The sequence below is a fragment of the Diuraphis noxia genome, unplaced genomic scaffold (assembly GCF_037042655.1).
Source record: "Diuraphis noxia isolate RWA-SAM2 unplaced genomic scaffold, SU_Dnox_SAM2 contig0001, whole genome shotgun sequence".
Taxonomy (NCBI): Eukaryota; Metazoa; Arthropoda; class Insecta; order Hemiptera; family Aphididae; genus Diuraphis; species Diuraphis noxia.
In genome coordinates, this window is record NW_028301711.1 from 86,105,460 (window position 1) to 86,127,495 (window position 22,036).

The window sequence follows — 22,036 nt, forward strand, 5'->3', positions numbered from 1 at the left end:
ATCATCTACTGAGCCACACAAAATAGTTATTGATCTTATTGTTTTGGTTTTCAGTTACGTTAACTCAAGATACGTCAGCCAAGATACGTCAGCCCACCAGAAGGCATCTGGCGGTTGTTTTCGTACGAACTGCACAAGAAAAGTCACACGATTGTCAGACTTTCTGTCCACTTGGAAGGTCGACACACATAGGCGCAACTAGGGGGGTGCTAGGGGGACTTTAGCACCCCCAGACTAAAAATTAGCACCCCCAAAAATTCAAAGTCAAATCCTTGATTTGTAAGCTGTAGGTATTACATTATTATACCTACCTATTCTGTTCAAATTTTTATTTTAGAATAATTTATTTATATTTAATGTTTCGAAGATAGTTATATTAGATGACAACATAGTTTGTCATGAGGTCTACAATATAATATCATGATAGCCGATAGGTAAGGTATATTGCATTGGGAATTTGGTTGTGTTAATAGTTATTTTTAAACTGTTATATCTACGTAATCCGCTACCCGTATGTTTTCCATTATATATCGTTATCGTTATAAATTATAAATATAACTTATAACATTACACAACAGTCGACGAGACGACGACCCACGTTATACAGACATACAGTACCCAAAACTTGAACTGCCAACAGGTAACAGTATTCCGTCTCCGTAAATCTGAATTGATAGGTATTTAAAATGTTTAGTATTTTTAAAAAACGGAAACCTAAAGATAATAATGAGGAAAACGAAATTGAAGCTGATATTGACGATCCTGGCATGGTTGACATTTCTACTAATAGTACTACTCATACAAGTGATACAACTCTTGATTTGGGAAATAAAGATTCCGGCCCATGTCGTCCTATACCTACAGTAAGATTTATTCTGTTTACATATAAAAACTTAATAATTCGTTTTATGAGTTTTTTTAAATAAATAAAATAAAATAATAATAATAAAACTATAATAAGGTGTTTAATATTTTTCTGATTAATTTTATTGTTATTTATTAATTAGGAATATAAAAAAATTAAATTTGGAACACAACAAAGATCGTTTCGAAGCCAATGGTAATGAATGTGATTGGCTAGAATACAGTGTTCAGCGTAACGCTGCATTCTGCTTTGTTTGCCGAACTTTCGGTTCAGAAAATTCAGGTGAAAATATATGGATTAAATCTGGGTTCAATAATTGGCAAAAGGTAAGTAGTTTATTTTGAAGTGTAATAGTATATGTATTTTTACAAATAAAATAATTAAAAAATAAAAATTATTCAAAAACTTAAACTTCGCTAGAATAACTTAGTGTGTTAGACGTTAGTATTGAATACTAAACTTGTATCATGATTAATATAATCGACCACATTTTTTCAGTTTCTTGTAAAATCAAAAAAACATTCTTCTACCAGTACTCATTTGACTAATTTATCAAAAATGTGTGCATATAAAAGTAGTTTAAAGACAGGATCTGTTGTGACACAACTATCTAGCTTCCATAAAAAACAAGTTGAAATTAATCGCAAATACATGTCTAGTTTAATTGATGTTGTGTTATACCTTGCTAAGCAAGGCATAGCATTTAGAGGACATAATGAAAATTTAGATTCTTTAAATCAAGGTACATTTATAATATTATTATTTATTAATAAAATTAATATTTTCTTGTAATAATATAAATACAATTTTAGGTAATTATAAGGAAATGTGCCATATGGTATTTTCAAAGTTCATGCCAGATTTGAAAAATGTATATGAGAATAAAATTAACCATACCAGTTGGAAAGTGCAGGACGAAATTATTAAAATAAGTGCTGACCTAATTAAAGAAATTATTGTTGAGGAAATTGTTGTTTCTGGGAATTTTGCACTTATGGTTGATGAAGCCAGGTACAATATATTTCACCATTGTAATATTTATAATAGTCATATATACCTATATTTTGATCAAATTAATATTTTTTAAATGTAAATATATATTTGTCCACAGGTCCCATAAAGAAGAATAGTTATCTGTATGTGTACGGTATGCTGTTGGTCTTGAGGCACGTGAAAGATTTTTGCAATTCATAGATGTTTCTAATGGACAAACTGCCAACCATATTATTTCTGCTGTTTTTAGTTGTTTTCAAAATTTAAGTATTAATATCAATACATTAAATATTGTTGCTCAGTCTTATGATGGTGCCAGCGTAATGGCTGGACACCTTGGAGGTGTCCAGTCAAAAATTAAACAACAATTTCCATGTGCCATATACACACACTGTATGGCACACAGATTAAATTTGATTGTTGTGGATATGTGTAAAGGAATAAAGGTATTAATTAGTTTAAGATAATAAAAAAATTAATAATAATAATAAAATAATAATCAAACAATAATTCATTGAAGTATTTTTAACAGAATGCCTATACGGCTATACCTGTAGTAAAATAATAAAATTTTTATCATATAATTATATAATCTGTATTAACATTTATAGAGAGCTCGAAGTATTTTTAATACTTTAGAAATGGTTTATGTTCATTTCTCTCGACCATCCAACAATGCTAAACTCATTGAAGTTCAATCTAAACTAGGTTTAAAAAAAGTAAATGTTCTCAGGATATGCGATACAAGATGGGTATGTCGCTATAAAAATTGCGAGTCGATGATAAAATATTACTCATCAATATTAGAATTTTTAAAGAATGAAGTTGAAGCACAAGTGGACAAAGATGCTATTGAAGCTATCGGTAATTGAAAAAAAATTATGTAATGTAATTATAATTTGATACATTATTTTTAATTGTTGAATTTTTTTCTTAATTATAATTTTAGGTATTCTCGGTCAAATACAAAACTGTGCTTTTTTTATTGGAGTTACTCTATTGAAAGACATTCTTGGTATCATTAATATAATAAGTGTCACATTACAATCTAAAAATGCCACTTTAGGAAAAGCAAAAAGCATTATCAATGGAAGTATACAAAGTATTGAAAAATTACGTTCTGACATTGAATTTTCTACATTTTGGCAAAAAATTACATCTTTAGCTGAAGAGTGTAACGGGACGCGTATCAGGAAACCCAGGACGCCACAACGCGGCTCTTTAATATCGTGTTCTCATTGGTTCAATTCAAATTTCGCGCGTTTTTATATAATCAGCATTGACCATTATCTATTATCATTATTATTATTTATTAATTATTAAATAATATTATATTACAAGTATAACACATAATACGTTATTATAAAAAATATATAATTATATATATATAATATATATTATTATAAAAATAACAAACTAAAAAAAATTGTACTATTGTAGAATACAATATGATTAGTATTCTCTGTAATTAGTATAGAGTATATTAGTATTGAGTATAAATTATGAGTGTACCTACCTATATAAACGTTTTTTTTTTTTTAATTAATTAGTTATTAAAACTAAATGTTTTAAGTCAGAGCTATTAACTATTTATAATTTATTTAACATGTAGATTCTAGGTAAATGCCTATAAGTACCTATATTTTTTGTCTTAGACGAGTTAGACGCTATAACTGTAGAATTCAAAAAATTAAAAATGTTCACGAGCAATGAAAGAGACCTATATTAAGATGTAGATAAGAAAGTTCTGTGGTGTTTGGGTAAAGGGGGTTAAATTCATATTTGGTAATGTTGAGGAAACGCATTTGAAATTTTGAAAATTTATTGAGAAAAATCTTTTATTCTATTTGAATAAGACCAAAATGTACCTATTTAATAGTTTAACTTCTTTTCAAGCTATATTTCTAAATATTAATATAATGAAACAAAAAATCTTTAAAAAAAAAATAAAATAAAATAAAAAAAAATTTTTTTTATTGAGTAGACTCTTTTTACTCAAATTTTTTTCTGACTTACCTCCAATAACACATAAAATATTTTTAACATTATAGCAATACTTATATAATTTTATTAAAGTGTTATAATCAACTTTAACATTAAAATTATTTATTTTAGATATCATATTAGGTAAATATAAACAATTAATTTTTTTTATGTTTTCATGGTAATTTATTATTGTAACATAATTATAATTTTTTATAACACAAAAAATAAATTGTATCCTTGTAAATAAAAATCTTTTTTACCTTATACTTGAAATAATAACATTTTGACATCAGTCTTTATTATTTTTTAAAACAATAAATAACAATATTAGAATATTAATTTAATGTTAAACTTATATTATCTTATTCAGCCTTCCTCATTTTGTTCTTCATCAAGACATATCTGGTCTATTTGGGATTTATCAGTTGATAAATTTTTATAAAAATCATGGAAAACTGTAGGAATAAACTGTAGCAGAGAAAGTAAGTCTTTTTTTTTTAGCTTCGGTGATAGGAATTGGTTTAGTATATGTTAGAGGAATAAATGAACTACGAGCTTGTCCTTTTTTAAGTAGTTTCAGGTACTTAAATGGTTCTAAAACATCTAGTGTACCTTTACATTGCAGAGTACCAAGCAGAGCCCAACTTAGGGGGGGGGGGGCTAGGGGGGCTGCAGCCCCGGGCCCCGATATTATTTGGGGCCCCGAGCCTCTGTTGATATTTAATTATTAAAGTGGCATTTTGAAATAATTGTATGGTATTATTGGTTACGTAGTTTCGTTAGTCACGTAGGTATCGTAATGGAATTTATAATAAATTATTTTCTAATTGATAACATAAGCTAATAAGTTTTAAGATAAAGTTGGTCAAAAGCACTTTATTACATTTCTTTATTTATATTCATATTTTTAATTTCATCGTTTCATTTTTATTAATATTTATTAAGTAATTAAGGTACGTTTTCCTTACAGCGTCCGGACCTTGCGGTTAGTCGACACTAGACGCGGCATTCAAACGCTGCGTCAAAACGGTTTTACAAACAGCGTCTAAACGTCGCGACCGTTCCAAATTTTTTACAAATATTCAATCGAAAATAACCAAAACCAAATGTATTGTCAACTTTTTTTCTAAATTGTTAAAAAACTTTTACAAATCAAAATCAGGAATTAAGAAGCGTCACCAATCAGTCGATCTTTATTGGACTGTTGGTCGATCGCGATAAAAGTGTAGTATACACGATACATTATATTGTATGAACTTTATGTTCTAGTATAAAAAAATGCAAATAAATAAATATATGTCGATCTTCAGTTTTAAAATTAGGAATATATTGTTATTATGGTATAATTGATTTATAATCTTAAATAAATTGAATATAACAAATCTATATAGCATAAAGACTACATTTATAATTTAAGTTGATTATTTAAAATTTAGATAATAATTAATTTTGGGGCCCCATTAAAAAATTTGACCCGGGCCCCAAAATTCCTAAATTGGGCTCTGGTACCAAGATTGTCTTTAGTGTATATTAGTTATTATTGATAACTTACTAACTATTTGAAATATACCTATATGCATGAGCAATATGACAAGTTAGTGTAAGCAACCCATACACAATACAGTATAGGTAATAAAACACAAATACATTGATCTCAGTAATAAATTTGCATAATAATCTGCTATTAAAAAATTTGTATTTTTACTTCAGAAATATTAACTATTTATAATTTATAAATATGTTTTATTTAACATGTAGATTCTAGGTAAATACCTCTAAGTATATTTTAATTGTATTTAATATTCACACTCATCTCTAGGTATATGTATAGGTACTACATATAAGTACTGACAATACTGTAGAGTGTAGGTGCATGTAAAACAATATTTGAAATATAATAGGTATTAAAACAAAATATGAAAGATAGTATTTACATAATGAAATTTACTCCTAATTAATAAAACATAAATAATTTAGTGTCCTCTGCCATGGGACTTAGCATTTAATTGGCCTAATTTAATATTTTTTCCAATATTGTGGCTTTTTTTTATAACTTTATTTTTGTTGACTGATGTTGGAGGCCTTCCAGATGGAATTCTCCGAGAACCTCGAGTGACACCTTGCCTCCGACGACTTATTGAAGTAGGCTGAACCTTAATTTGGCCTTTTCTTTGAGTTACAATATTTAAACCTCTGGAACAAGTGACTATTAGTTTTGTTAACTGCTGTGCATTTTTTATCACTGTCATTTTGTTGGCTAATTTTTTTCTTATGTCTAAAGGCACATCATTTAAAAACTGCTGAACTCTCAAAAACTCTGTACTAAGTTTTTCATTGACCTCGTCACTAAGAATTTTGGAATCAACAGTTTCTGATGGTTTTATTTGTTGGTTTTCCTCTTCATTCAAATGAAGACTAGGGGGTAACTCATTGGAACTACAAACTTCGATTTCTTGTAATTGTATAATTTTCTTTTCTTTTAAACCCATAAACCATTCTTGGGAAGGACACTTGTCACCAAGAGCAAGTTATCCAAGTACATATCTTTCATTAAAAGTTATAGGAGGTGCATTTGGCATAGATACATTTAAATACTTATGTAAAAATGCTTGATGTTTACAAAACGCTCCTATATAACCAACATAACAATCACAAACACCGATTTGTACATCTTTAGTATATACAATATTTACATTGTTGGTACTTGGCACAGAGTAACATGTATCACTAATTTTAGTTACCTGGTTTGTGTTTAAATTTGGTAAGCGACTGCAAAGTTTACTATAATTCCGTTGAATATTATCACGACGGTTATGGGCATGATCCAGTATTCTGAGTACTAAATAATCTTCCCATACATGGCAAATAAATTCAACAAGAGCAACCACGTTATAGGCCTTTGTTCTATTTAAAATAATTTCTTTAAGTATTCGTATACATGCTTCTGCGTAGTTGTTGGTATTATTTCCTCTAGTTAAAATGTCCCTCCTATACATTAAAACCCATTCTTTCTTTCTCTTCAAATAGTTCTCAAATCGTTTAACAAAAGTAGGAAACTCATCGGTCAAGTTCTGAATATTATTCACTGCTTCATAAAAATTATGTTCATCTGTAGCATATAATACCTGAAAATTATATATTGTTATTCTATATTATAGTTATTTTATTATAATTTGTTATTAATAAATTTCAAGACAATGACGTTAGTTAATAGATATTTAAACATTTTTATTAAGATTTCAATAGTTAGGTATTTTAAAATTATTGTAAATTAATGTATAAGGTACCTATTAAAGTTTACTGTAGATAAATTATTTTTAATTTGAACTGGTATTACATGTAAATAAATAATAATTTGTAATGCAAGATTGGGACATGGATTAAAATCCATACCATACCTACTATCTATGTCCTACATACAATATTATTTTAAGGTTTTTATTTTTTTTCGCTACATATTTACTTTTTGAAACATCTGCATTAGGGGTAAACGTTTTTCCTTCAATACCATATTCTTCATTTCATGCAGCCAACCCCATTCTTTTTGTAAAACATGAAATGTACATAAAAGTAGTCTAGATGATGGCCAAACTTGCTTTAGTGCTGATCTTTCAGCGGCAGAGTCATCAGTCATAAATGCAATAGGCGCCTATAATTTGAATCCATCTTCATATTAATCTCAAGAGATTAAGATAATATATGTTGTTTATTATAATAACTCACCTCATTGCCACCAAAGCACAATGGGAAATGTTTTTTAAGGAGACCAAAAGCATTTTTATATCCTTCACATGATTGGCCTTCATGCATCAGCATTCCAATAGGAACTGCACCAGCGTTACTTACTGAAAGTACTGTAGTCAGAGTAGTTTCCATTGTATCACAGCTACTTGTACTATCACAGAAAACTAATTCTTTTGATGATGATAAAAGCTGTACTCTTTTCATGAGTGGAGTAACTACTAAGACAGCCCATGGCTTTTCCTTATGTATAACTATTGAAATACCTGGTTATTAAAAAATAAAATACTTGGTTTATGAGTATATACAAACACATACTAAACAAATATATAATAAAATTAAGTATTTACTTAAAAATTATATAAATGTTTTTTATTATTTACCTCGTTTAGCATATGATGGATTCTTTTCTATCAATTTGTTCAATGGGTTATTTACACAACCAAAATTATTTTGTCTCCATTTTTTGTGTAAATAGGCTACAGTTTCTTTAATAGGATTTTTGGAACCATTTGCTAATGTTTCCCAGCAATTATCTTCCAATAATATTTTGCTTTCATGTAATCGCAACGCTTCAGAAGCACCCATTCCATTATTAAAATATTCATAGAAGACTTCTTCCACCTTAAACAAATGTATCAGAACTACTTATATAAATGTATATCTTAAGGGTGTTATGAATTTATTAAGAACAAGTAAATAGATTCTGTTAAAATTCCATAAACAATTATATGAATTATTACTGTAAAGTTAATATTTTATATTCTGTAAAATTATTTGAATGATTATTTGTATGTGTTTATAAATTTATATTTGAATATGTTAACTGTATAATATTCTATATAGGTAATATTATTATTATTATTATAGCACATTATTCAATTTTATGAAATATATATAAATCTAATTTATATAATATGTACCCATACCTAATACCTAATCTAAATTATATAATACCTATATTAAATTAAATATTTATATGTATTTAATGTATACCTATACATTAAAATATAAACCTATATATTGTGTATGTATGTAAATAAATATTAATTACCTCATGTGTTATTCGTAAAAATTTAATTGAACCACTTGTATTTACCGAGTGGTTATGGTTTTGATACAATGATATTTTTGCACAAAGTGGAGGGTCCCTTTGTAAAAATGTATCATTCCTTCTTGTATTGCGGTTATTTTTTTTTAATTAAGATGTCAATTTTGGCTTCACATAATGTGTTTCTAGCAGTTTGTGTATCTTTTGATTTATTCACTTTACTGTGCTGGCATGCCCAATACTTATGAAATACAACTCTAAAGAAAACCAAAAAAAATTACTACCAAGCAATAAAAATTAATATTTCTGAGGCACCTACCTTGATGGATTATCTAGTTGTCCAATACGAATCCATTGCGTTTTTGTAAACTCTTGATAGAGTGTGATAAAATGTTCAACTTCGTTGACATCATTAATATTAGCTCTAAGTATTAGGGCTTCCGAAATTTTAGAAGACAATATTTCATCGGATATAACAGCAATGATTTGATGTTCATTTAAATAATTTATTAACTTATCCATAATTATATTTATATTTTATATTTTATTTTATGTTCAAATTGTTTACCATTTTCGACTAAACAAATATCTAGTCGCTTTAATACCTCAGTGGATGTAACATTTTTGAGTATTGAAGTTTTAATTTTTTTACAACAATCTTTTATTTTTTGTTTAAGTTCATCTACACTTTTGATCTCATCCTTGTATACTTCATTTTTTAGATAGTCCCATAAAAAGAAGTCAAGAGCACTCAAATCAGGAGAACGAGCTGGCCATTGAATAATGGGGCTGTGTGTTCCAAACCAGTTGTTCCCATATACTTATTTAAATATGCTCGTACAGCTAACGTATTGTGTGCTGGTGCACCATCTTGCTGCCAAATCAAATTTAAACTATGTTGAAGCGGAATATTTTCCAACAGGATCGGTAAATCATTTTTCAAAAAATCAAGATATTTATTGCCATTAAGATTTTCTTCAAAAAAATATGGACCAATAAAATATTCATCAATAATTCCTAATTCCACACCAAACATTTATACCCCAACGAACTTGTCTATTGGTTTCATTCATCCAGTGGGATTTATATTACTCCAATAGTGATTGTTGTGGTGGTTCACTTGTCCATTACTATGGAATTTCGCCTCATCAGTCCAAAGAACCTTCTTTAAAAATTCAGTATCATCATCTATTTTTATCATACAATGAGCAATAAAATTAAGTCGCCTTTCATAATCATTTGCTTGAAGTAGCTGAACAGGATGGGCCAGGTATGCATGATATTTGTGTTTTTTGGCAATTTTTTGAACTGAAGAATATGTCATGTTTAATTCATCTAAAATTTAAAACTCAGAATAAACTTTAATTTTTATTTGTTAGGAATACCTGCTACAGTTCTCAAAGATATTTGTGGATTTTCAATCAATTTGGCCAACACGGAAAAAGAATTATTGTCATTGGTCACCGTAGAAACTCTATTTTTTGGTTTTGTAAAGCTTCTTCAAGATTTTTATATAAATAATAAAATCTTGAATGTGCTGGACAAGAACGATCAGGATACCGATTTTTATATAATCTATATTTAATATAACATTAGTATGTACAACTATTTCGTGTTTATTAGTTTTTTTTTGTTAGCAGTACATCTTGTTTAGTTTTTGTAGATCAATAAATAGAACTATTATTTTTTTTTTTTTTTCAATTAGATATATGTACAGTGGCGTAGCCATGAATTACCCGATTTGGGTTGATGACTTTTATTTTAGCTCAACTCTAAAATATATTGTTCAGGAGTGGTAAAACTAAATGCGCTAAAATGTACCGAGTTATACGCTTATTTATTAATACATATTTATGTTAATATTAAACACGCAGTACATACTTATTGACTTATTATTATAAACAAGTAAAAATAGAAAAAAAAAAAATTTAAATTGTAATATTTATATTAAAGTTAATATATTTTTTCACATAATAAATTACAAGCTATAGCAATCTTATTTTTCTTGAGTCTTTTGCAAAGTCATTAAGAACTTCATCTGTTGTTAAAATAATTTCACGATGAATATTTAGTAGTGCTAAACTATTTAATCTGTTTTCTCCAATAGTATTTCTAAGATATGTCTTATGTCTTTTTAACGTAGAAAATGACCTTTCACTGCTTACTGTAGTTACGGGAAGTGTGGCTATTATTTGGAGAAGTTTATAAGTAGATGGACAAATGAGTGGGTTACATGCTATAAGAGCTTCTAATGCATTTTTTGGTTTTTCTGTTCCAACAAATTTTTGTGTCCATCTTCACTATACTTTTCTGCCAAACTTTTTATATTTTCTTCTCTATTTGGCAAATTATTGTTTGGTAAGAGACAGCAAAAATTGGTAATTAGAGATTTATGTGCAATGAACCTATCATGAAGTTGACTAATAAAATTATCTAAAAATGGAATAAACAATGATAGTTTATAGTATTCATTTGGACAAGTAATTTTTACATTAAACCGATTTTTTTGTATGTTTGTTAAACGAGGTAAAGTTATTTCAATATCAAGTGACATACATTTTTCTTTCACTTTCAAAAATAGTTTCTTAAAATCCTCATCTGCATTATTTCTGATATTTTTTAACACATCAGATACATTATCTGCCAGAGACATGGCTTCAATTAAATCAATATTTTGCATTTGAAGAAGTTTACTAAGAGGTAAACTTATGCTAAATACTTTTGCTAGCAGATGTGTTGCCAAAATAAATTCAGGTTGCTTAATAGCACACAAAAGTTGATAAGTTCCTGATGACGATTCTCTGTCTGGCCATGTAGAAATAATTGATAATCCATCAATAACTGCATCAAATAATTCCATAAAAGTAATTATGGAGTCATGCCGATCGACCCATCTTGTTGGACAAAGTAATTTTAGTTTAGCAATCTGTGATTCAGGACATACACGTTTTATTGAATCTAACATTACATTTTGTCGTTTAGGGTATTTAAAAAACACACATACTATTTGTATGGTACCAGTACAGTTTCGTATACTTTGAATGTTACATGTGTCGGATATTGCTAGATTTAAACAATGTGAGGTGCAATGAATGTAGTGAGCAAGTGGATATTTTTTGTTAACGTGGAATTGTACACCATTAAAGCATCCACTCATGGTAGCTGCACCATCAAAACCTTGGCCTCTTAAATATTTCAAATCAATACCAAGTTTATCAAGGGTATTTAAAAGTGTGTTTGCTAAACCCATACCTGTAACATCAGTAACAGGAACAAACGTTAAGAAATCTTCTCTTATTTGCATTGAAGAAAATTCAAAATAACGTACACACAGAGAAAATTGCTCAATTCCCGATATATCGGCAGTTTCATCTGCTAATACAGTGAAACATTTAGCAGCATTCACTTTTGAAATAATTTGTTTTAATATTAAATTTGAACAAGAAGTTAATATTTGGTTTTGGATATGCTAATTGTGCAAAATTGTACAGATTGTATATATATTGTGTAAAATAAAAAAAAAAAAAAAACTTACTACGCACACGGTGTCGCAACCAGACACCTATATATCTGATTGACTTATCCTTTTTATTCACTTCACATTCGGCATTAACAATTTCTCCTACAACAATACAACATCAGACTATCGACGTTAGGAGGTATGCCCAGCACACGTATTAATTTTTACCGGTTGAGAACTGAAAGCTAGACACACAATTATACTTTACGTTATGCGTTTATTCATTTTGAACGCACAAAAGAACCGGGCATGCGACGTTACATGCATCCAATCCATACGCGGATGTTCTATCCCGCACAGATTTGCACACAGTGATGATTGATAGCTAGACATTTGATTACAATTATTTGAATTATTCGTATTTCCTTATTGTATATACATTCAAAAAAGAACTGGGCATGCAGCAGGACACGGTATTACACCAGATGAGGAAAGACCGTTAGACACTCAAAGTCACAGTTTTCGGTATGACTTAACTTTTTGAATTTCTAAACCACTATACTTGATAATTTTGTAAACTGCATTTGTTCTCTATAATCCTAATCACAAAAGACTTGCACCGAAATCGGTACTCACTCAAAGCCACAGGCCTCTGATTTTCACTTACATCTTGCATGCGACGGGACATGCTGCAATCCGCCATACGTGGATGCCATATCTTGCAAAGATTTGCATACAGTGGTGATTGATAGCTAGACATTCGATTACAATTATTCGCATTTCCTAATTGCTTATACAGTCAAAACAGAACCGGGCATGCCACAGGACACGGTATTAGTGTATTACACCAGAAGAAGAAAGACCGCTAGACACTCAAAGTCACAGTTTTCGGTATGGCTTAATTTCTTTTTGAATTCCCGGTGAAACGATTTTCGCTTTAGCACCACGAAGGCGCCGGAGGTGGCTTCCACAACGCCCGGAATCGAGGCACACGGGCAGCTAGTATTATTATAATATAGTAATACTATTACTAAAGACTAAAGTATTAGATTTTTATTTTTAAAACAAAAATTGATTATTATTTTTATTTTATAAGAATTTTTTTACTTATTGCAATACATAAATGTTATTATATTATGCTTATATTATTTGTTATTATATTTGAGGAAAAATAAAAAAAAATATATTAGCATAGAGTTTGTTTATTTATTAGTTACCTATTGCCTATTATCTATTACTTATTAGATATTAATCATTAAATATTGTTACTGGAATTTTAAATACTGAATATTTAAATACCATTATTATAATTGTTTGTTACACTTAAAAAAATAACATTTGACTTCAGTAATCTTTTTAATTTAATTTATTTTAAACGTGTTCAATAGTAAAACGATAACGATTTACTAACATTATTTATTAATATATTATACTATATTTATTTAGTTATAATATTTAAATGTGTTATATAATACATTTGTTATATAATATATACTTTATGCAATTTAGTTTTGTGATAAAATAATAGCTACCTTTAAAAAAAATTTTCATCTTTTTTTTATCTGGATAATAAATGCTAATTTTTTATCTTTATCTAGATAATTAAATTATTATTTATCTTTTATCTTTATCTAGATAACTATTCCAGCAATTATCTTTTATCTTTATCTATATAATTAAAAAATTATCTTTATACAACACTGGTGGTTGGTCTTACGGTTTTCGGTTTTTGTTGGAAATCGTCATATTTTTATCCCATTGTTGTTTCGGTTCTCTATAGCAGTATGCTATATAATGTCCAATTGCACTAATTGAGCATGAAATTGGTGGAATAAAATTAACAATTCCTCTTAGGTAATATAACTCTTTTTTTTTACATTAAGAATTGTAGGAATGTCTTTCAGTTGAGTGCTTAAGTCTAGATTTTTTTTTAATTTTCGTTGTTGAGTTAATGGTACAACTGGTTCAATAATTAAATGATGTTTTAACTCAAGGGTTTGTTCCATATTTATATCACAACTTTTGCAAAATGATGGAGAACAAAAGTAATCCTCCATTATATCTTCTAAAAATATTAAATCGTCTGTTGGTAAATTAACTGATAGAATTATTTCTTCCCTTAAAAATCTACCTGAACAAGCAGGACATACGATTGTTGCAACGATTAAAGGGAAGTCGGAAAAGATTTTATTTAAAACGAATTGGGCCGTGCAAGCTGCATTAATTACAGTTAATTCGGTAATACATTGGTTGATAAATAAATATTTCAAAAGCAATCCTCGTCTTTCTATATGATTGTACGGTAATACATCACTTACGGCATGAGACACCAACTCCATAAATTTATTTTCTGTTCTTTTTTCAACAAATTCTGGATAAAATTCGCTGTCAGCGTAAGCACAAAATATCACTTGTGATATCGAGTCAAATGCACAGGTATTTATAATAGACACATTATCGCTACCAAGACGAATACTTTTTAATTCCGAAACAGATCCATTCCGTAAAATGCCTATATCCGAATTTCTTGTTCGACTTTTATCGTTGCAGTGTAGTATCATTTGGTCTTTTGTTATATACTTAGATTTTTTCGTTTTATTTTTAGGTATTCCTAATCCCATCCAATTTTCTGTAAAATCAACAATGTTTTGTTCGGGTTCGTTGTGCTCATCCAAAACCAGCCGGTTTTGCTCATTTTGAATGTTTGTAAAAGGTGTTTCAGTTTCATCTTCAGTTTCTGAAATATTTCGTTTTAGTTCGTCATAAGTATTTGAATTAGAAACCAGTCGTTTTAATTCTACTTGAGTTTCCGAAATTGGTTGTTTGTTTTCATGTTCAATATCCGAAATATCTTCTTTTGACTGAACTACAGGTATGTTCATCAAATTCATCAAACCGATAATTGATTCAACATGAGTAACAAAAAAATCACCTAAACGAAGTGGCAACGTTTTATGTTTAAAAACAATTGACTTTAGATCCGTGGCACTTCAAGTACAACACTCACTGACAAAATAAATATTAAATAATAATTAATTGTTATGTTTAATTATTAATTATTTCAACTAATTACAACTATCTTTATAACCAAAATGGCTAGATATTAATTATTAATTATTTAGGTATTGAATAATATTAATATGATACATCACACATTGTTTTTTATACATACATTTGTTAACAATGTTTAAGGAGGAGTACCTATGTCTTAATGAATAATGAGTCAAAAGTCAACACTATTAGTATATAGTATTAGCAAAATGGTTCTTATAATTCAAAAGTATAAAATTGATAGGGTAATTAACGTGTAATTAATGAGTTAAAAGTTTTGACAATTTTTTTGTTCTTTGAACTTATACCCTGTTTCAAAAGAGAACATACCAGGTGGCCACTGGCAAAACCGGTTTTCGTAAATCTCGTATATTCTCTTTTGAAACAGAGTATAGCTTTTTGATTTCTCTGTTTAGATTTCTAGTGTATTGCTTCATCCGCATTGTAATGTAGAATTGTACTATGGAAGTAATCATTTCACTTTCGTGTTCTACATAAGGAAATTTTAGTAATTTCTGATGATGATGTAATAAAAAATTTACAGTTTTATCAAACACCTCGGGAACATCACAGTTTTGTACAAAGCTTTCGTCAATTGCTAAAACTAATTTAAAAATTGTATAAATTGGATGTAACAAGAATCTTTTAAACTTCAAATTTGTTAAAGCTGCCTCTGGTCTTGTTTCAGATCCTTAAATAGTAAAACAATATTGAAAATAAGGTAAATTAGTACAATTAATATAACAAAAAATAGAAAATATTTTTATAATGTTACTATAAATCAAAAAGTAAACATACCCTTTAAAGTAGAAAGACAATTCAAACATTTAGTTCTGTTAAGAACTATCTGACGACACATAAAACCACCTATATAATATATAACACATTCTTTTGCTGTAGATTTTTGAATTTCCCAATAGTTATGATGTGGTAAAACAGAGGTTCTCAAAGTATGGGGCTTGACCTTCCAGGGGGGCGCAAAAGCTTTATAGGGGCGGGGGGCGCAAGATAAAAAACAAGACCGCCGATCACATTAAAATTGGCCTATTAATTAAAATATTTTATAAAAGTTACGTTTTATTTTAAAATAAATTTGTAATATTAATATTAATATCAATATTTGTTGTTTGTTTTTAACATTTTTGTACTCTAAACATGACTATTAAAATTATTTTTATGAGGGGGGGGGGCTCAGGTCTGGGGTTAACTAAAAGGGGGGCTGGCCTGAAAAGTTTGAGAACCTCTGTGGTAAAATATCAACAACTGCAGCATCTAACGGATGGATCACATTTATCATCTTCATCAATAATGTTATTAATTTTTTCTTTTATTTTTTATATTTTTTGTTCCCTTTCTGAAAGATTGCTTTTAAATAATTATTTTGAATCAGTCAATGTTATTTTAGGTGTTGTTGAATCAATAATTTGACAGTTTCCTGTTTTTGGAGGTTTTAGTATTGAAGATATTGATAAAAGTTTATACACTTGTATGAACGTAGGTGCTGTTGGATGTTCGTTTGGACCAGTAGCCTGGCGAACCATACCAAAAAGTTGCTAACAAAAAGTTTAAATAAATGTAATGTAAGTTTCAATATTTTATTTTTTTTTTATAATATATTAAGAAAAATTACTTCAATGCGATCTTGATTCATTCTGTTTGTTAGAACATATTTTAATTTAACTTCATCTAAAAGGTAGTTACATGGTTCAATTGTCCACTTTATACTGACCCGCAATCCTTCAGATGTACTCCTTGTGAGAAACTCATTTGCAGTAATTTTACCATTTATAAAGTTAGTTTCCCAATCATCAAGCCAAATAAGAGTAGTCTTTAAAACCTTTATACCCAGATTTATATAAGCATAATAATTTCAAATTTTAAATAATTAAACTTACATCAAAGTATTTACTTCCTTTTCTTATGCCTTCAGCTTTATACTTCCTATTAAGAGCATCAAAAACTGAGTTTAGTATACTTGTGAACTTTTCTGTTTCGATACTGTCCTCAAGTTCTTCATTTTTTTCATGATCTCTATAAAATCTAATTGCTTTTGCCATAGATTCACTGAATATCTTTAACAAAAACGGAAATCACAATTTTGAAAGATATAATAGGTATTTATCACTAAATAATATACTAATTTTGGATAATTACTTGAGTTATTTCACAACCATTTTTGAAAATGTGTCCAGTTTCAAATGTCGTTCTGTGATTTTAGGACACACACGTTTTGGAACAACTGTATTTTGTGATACATCCAATTCATAAACCTTTTGGTAATGTAACCAACTTACATGAGGTATATCTGGATGTACATATTATATAAAAATGTATTATTCAAACATTATATTAAGGACAAATATTAATTATTTACTTACTTTTAATGTAGTTTTGTTATTGAGCCTATTTCTTATATTTTTCATTAAATGAGGAACATCCGAAAATACATAAATGGATCGTCTCTCATCCATTGGATTTTGAAATGAGTTTTTCACATCGCTTATAGATCCATTAACACCTAGTTCAGTCCAAATTCTTCTGTTAGTTTGTGCACCATCGGAAACAATACCATCCACTTTTACACCACTATTCTACAGTAAAGAAATCGCTTTAATAATTAATTGCGCAAGTATAATACCTAGAAAAATAAAAAATTATAATTTAATACTAATAAAGCTGTGTTAATGTGTTACAGTGAATACACCTTTTACTGTGCCAGTAGATGTGAAAACAGCAACAGGTTGGCAAAAAATGACTATTAGAAGCATGTATTTCGTTTCCAAAATTTTCGAAGCCTACATAGCTTAAGTTTGATGATTTAACAGCAATACAATCACGGAGTATTATTTCATCGAAAAACAAAATACCATGCTTTTGTTCCTTGGATAACATAGTTATTTTTTTTTTTAAATAACTGAAAAACTTATCATCAAATCTATAAGGGGACTTAATACATGATAAATATTTTCTCACAGTACGAGGGCATGGTAGAGGAATAACATTTTAGTCTCGCAAAAATTTATAAGCAGTTGGAGATCTGAGAAATAAGTAGTTTATAAATTGTTAAGTATTTTCGGTGTAGCTATTTATGTACATTATATACCTACATTATGTGAAAAATAATACTGAGAAGTATCCAGCTATCTGAGTATCTTCTATTCTTTGGATTAGCAAATTTGCACATTTTAATAATTTCGTTTCATAAAATTTGTTGTAGCTCACTCAAGTTATTATTTTTTACCCCGGTATTTTTAATTTTTTACGAGACACTTTGTGGTCGGCCACTAAAATCGCGCTACAAGACACAAAAAGTGTTTCATATGTAAGCGTCTTTCACACGAGACACTTGTCGTACACGAGTATCTGATTAAATACAACTATTTTATAATTGTTATTTATTTTTCACTCAACCATGGAAGTAGAAGAAGCTCTACTACTAGCTCTATTTATTAAAAGAAAACATAATAAAAATAAAAAAACGTAAAAGGCTCCATTGGGTGCATCCTATTGTTGGGGATAGATTAGAAAAGGATAATTTTCATACCCTATTTCACAATCTTCTTAAATACGAATCTAATTTTTTAAATTATTTTCGCATGTCGAGTAAATCTTTTTTTGAACTACATCATTTAATAAAAAATGACACGAAAAAAGAAGACACAAATATGAGAAGATCTATTTCAACCGAAGAACGACTTGCAGTTACGTTAAGGTATGTCTTATCACTTATCAGTAGAGCCCGGATTTATATGCATTAAAAAAGTGTCAAATATGATGCAAATATGCAAAGAAAAAGTGGCTAAATATGCAATTATATGCATTATGTTACACTTATAAAATGTGTTTTTTTTTTTAAAAAAACCACACTTTTACACCAAAGAAAATTCTAAATATTTTATCAAAAACAAAAAAAAATGATTATATCCACTGCTCTTTATTTCAAATCATTTAAAAATAAATATTATAATAAAATATATACATATAATATAAAATAAATATTTTAGATCGCTTGAAGTTATTCTTAAAAAACTAATAGAAAACTTTAAAAAAATAAATAAATCTTTTAAAATAACATTTTTGAAAATTTAAATATTTTAAACATTAATAATTTTCATAACAGTGAACAATTATATATTTTTCCATATTTTCTGATGTCATTGAAGTTCTTTTTTCAGTTAGAATTGACTTATACGTACTAAAAGACCTTTCTACATCCACCGAAGTTATCGGTGCAAACTTCATACATGAACACATAGAAGGAGTTAAGTTCGGTGGCATGATACTGTTTTCAGATTTCATGGAAAAACGATTAAATACCGCACCACCCTGTCAAGCAAGGCCTACCATCCGTCGATTCCTCAGCACGACCAATCGCGTACCTTCGCCGTGGCGGCGGCCCGTCGGCTTAATAATTTTATTAAAACTAATAGCGTTTAGTTTAATTATACTATATTATGTATAGGGACGTGATATCGAAAGAAAAGTATCGATACTTTTACTTGGTATCGAATCGAATGAAAATACTCATATGGGTAAAGTATCGAAACCATGGTATCGATACCCTTGGACCGATCGTCCTGAAACTTTCACAGATCGTAGCAAGTACCCCGGGCAACCGTCCCTGCGAGTTTGGCGAGTCTGCTACAAATATCACGGACACGGTGATCTCATTGTGCATTGTTGGTCTACCGCGGGACTCACCCGGCAAATGACAATCTCCTTTCCGAAAATCGTATAAAATCAACCCTTCGACCGATCGTCCCTAAAAACTTATTTACAGGATAGCACACTACTTACACTTTACAGGGACGTATTTTTTATAGCTGTAGGGGTTATGGTTATTTTTTAAGAATGTTCCAAAATTTTGATATAATATAATACATTTGCCGCATGATGCCGGACAAACGCCAAAAGTTCTCAACGGGGGGGTACCCCTCGATTTTTTGACGAAAAACCACGAAAAACCACGAAAAACCACGACTACCCCGATCGACACCAGCACTTACGACGTTGTTCGGGGACCTTAAGAAAGTGTATCGCCAAAGTTACAAAACGTTATTACCATTATCTCGTAGTATAGAGGTATCCGCGTATAGTTATACACTGATTTGACGTTTATATGGACCTTCTGCGGTAATCATCTCCTCATCCCTCACCAGTTCAAATGTTATCCCTAAAAAAACTTATTCACAGGATAGCAGACTACCTACCCTTTCCAGGGACGTATTTTTTATAGCTGTAGGAACGTCGGTTATTTTTTAATAATTTTTAAAAGTTTTAGTTCAGCAAACAGTTGCCACATGATGCCAGTTATTCGGACTCGCTGCGGTAATCGTCTCCTCATCGCTCATCAGTTCAAATGTTATCCCTAAAAACTTATTCACAGGATAGCACACTACCTACACTTTACAGGGACGTATTTTTTATAGCTGTAGGGGTTATGGTTATTTTTTAAGAATGTTCCAAAATTTTGATATAATATAATAAATTTGCCGCATGATGCCGGACAAACGCCAAAACTCACGCCTCCATTTTATTTCGAATTAAAACCAGTAGAAACAAAAATTTATAAGGTACAACAAGAGTTATACGAAAATTCAATTTTAGAGGATTCAAAATTCAGGTATATTAGTTACCACTGTATATTTGTCAGAATAGATGCAACAATATCGTCGGTTAAAAGGCTATTTGCTGTAAGCGACACATTTCAAACTGTTAAGGAGAATCCAAAAACGATTTTATCTTTTTTTTTATTTTCAAAATGGTTCAACTTTTTTTGTTTTATAGATAATCCTTCAATTTTTTTTTCACATATACGTATTATATTTATCTTTAAGATAAATCTAATTCCATAGAGTAATATAACTTTTTGATTTTTTAATAAATACCTACATTTTATTTTTGGCGTTTACCACATTTTAATTTGCTTACTTGTACTTTTGTCGCTTACGTTATTTACTAATAAAATGCTTCAAGCGCCATCGAAAAATGTATTAAACGACACAATATACACACGTCATTACAATTAATAACAAGTCAATTTTAACAAGTTTTTTTTAATAAATTTGAATATTACTTTCTTATTAATTTATGAATACATTTTTATATTTTATAAATAACAATAAACAAAAACAACTCGTTAGGTAAAAATAAACAAAATACAACTCGTACAATAAAATAAAAATATAAATAACATAGAAATGCAATAAAAATTTTTTTTTTTTTTTTTAATTAAAATCAAATTATTCGTCATCACTACTTGTAGATGATTCTTCTGTATCAGTTTCATCTAAGCAGTCAGCTTTTTCTTCATTAGTATTCATACTAAAATACTCTAAATGGTATGAGTTAGGAATAATGCCATCCCTGCACAATTTATACAGATCGTCATATTTTTTAGTTGCAATGGTTAGTGCACGTTGATAACATTTAGAAACTTCTAATTTGTCATGGTTATTTTTTTTCTTTTTTGCTAGCGTAAGAGGTACCTCTTCTGCATTATACGAAAAGTAAACATGTATGGTAATTTGCTCTTCTGACAATTCGTTCATAATTTTTGTGAATACAAATGACTTCACTTTGGATATTTGAATTTTTTGTTTCCCTTCGTTACATTTTAATTGAGGACTATATCACTGTGCAGCAAGCATTTTCCAGTCCAAAAAATCTATAAACTTAAGATCAATAACTATATAAGGTTTTGGATATATTCTAGCATTTCTAATTATGGTCGGCCATTCGGATGGACCCCATATGGTTTTTTTTTTAATACAGCGTTCAATCACTGAGTGTACTGAATCTACAGGCATATACGTGTGTCCTGGCAATAAATATGTTATTTTTATTTCCTTAATTTTAGTCCATACATTCATTAAACCTTATTCTATCA

General features: G+C 29.0%; 1 pseudogene; it reads left to right on the forward strand.

The window, feature by feature from the left end:
* The first annotated feature begins 686 nt into the window (after positions 1-686).
* The window catches only part of LOC149062276 (zinc finger MYM-type protein 1-like), a 299,795-nt pseudogene continuing 278,445 nt past the window's right edge, over positions 687-22,036 (forward strand).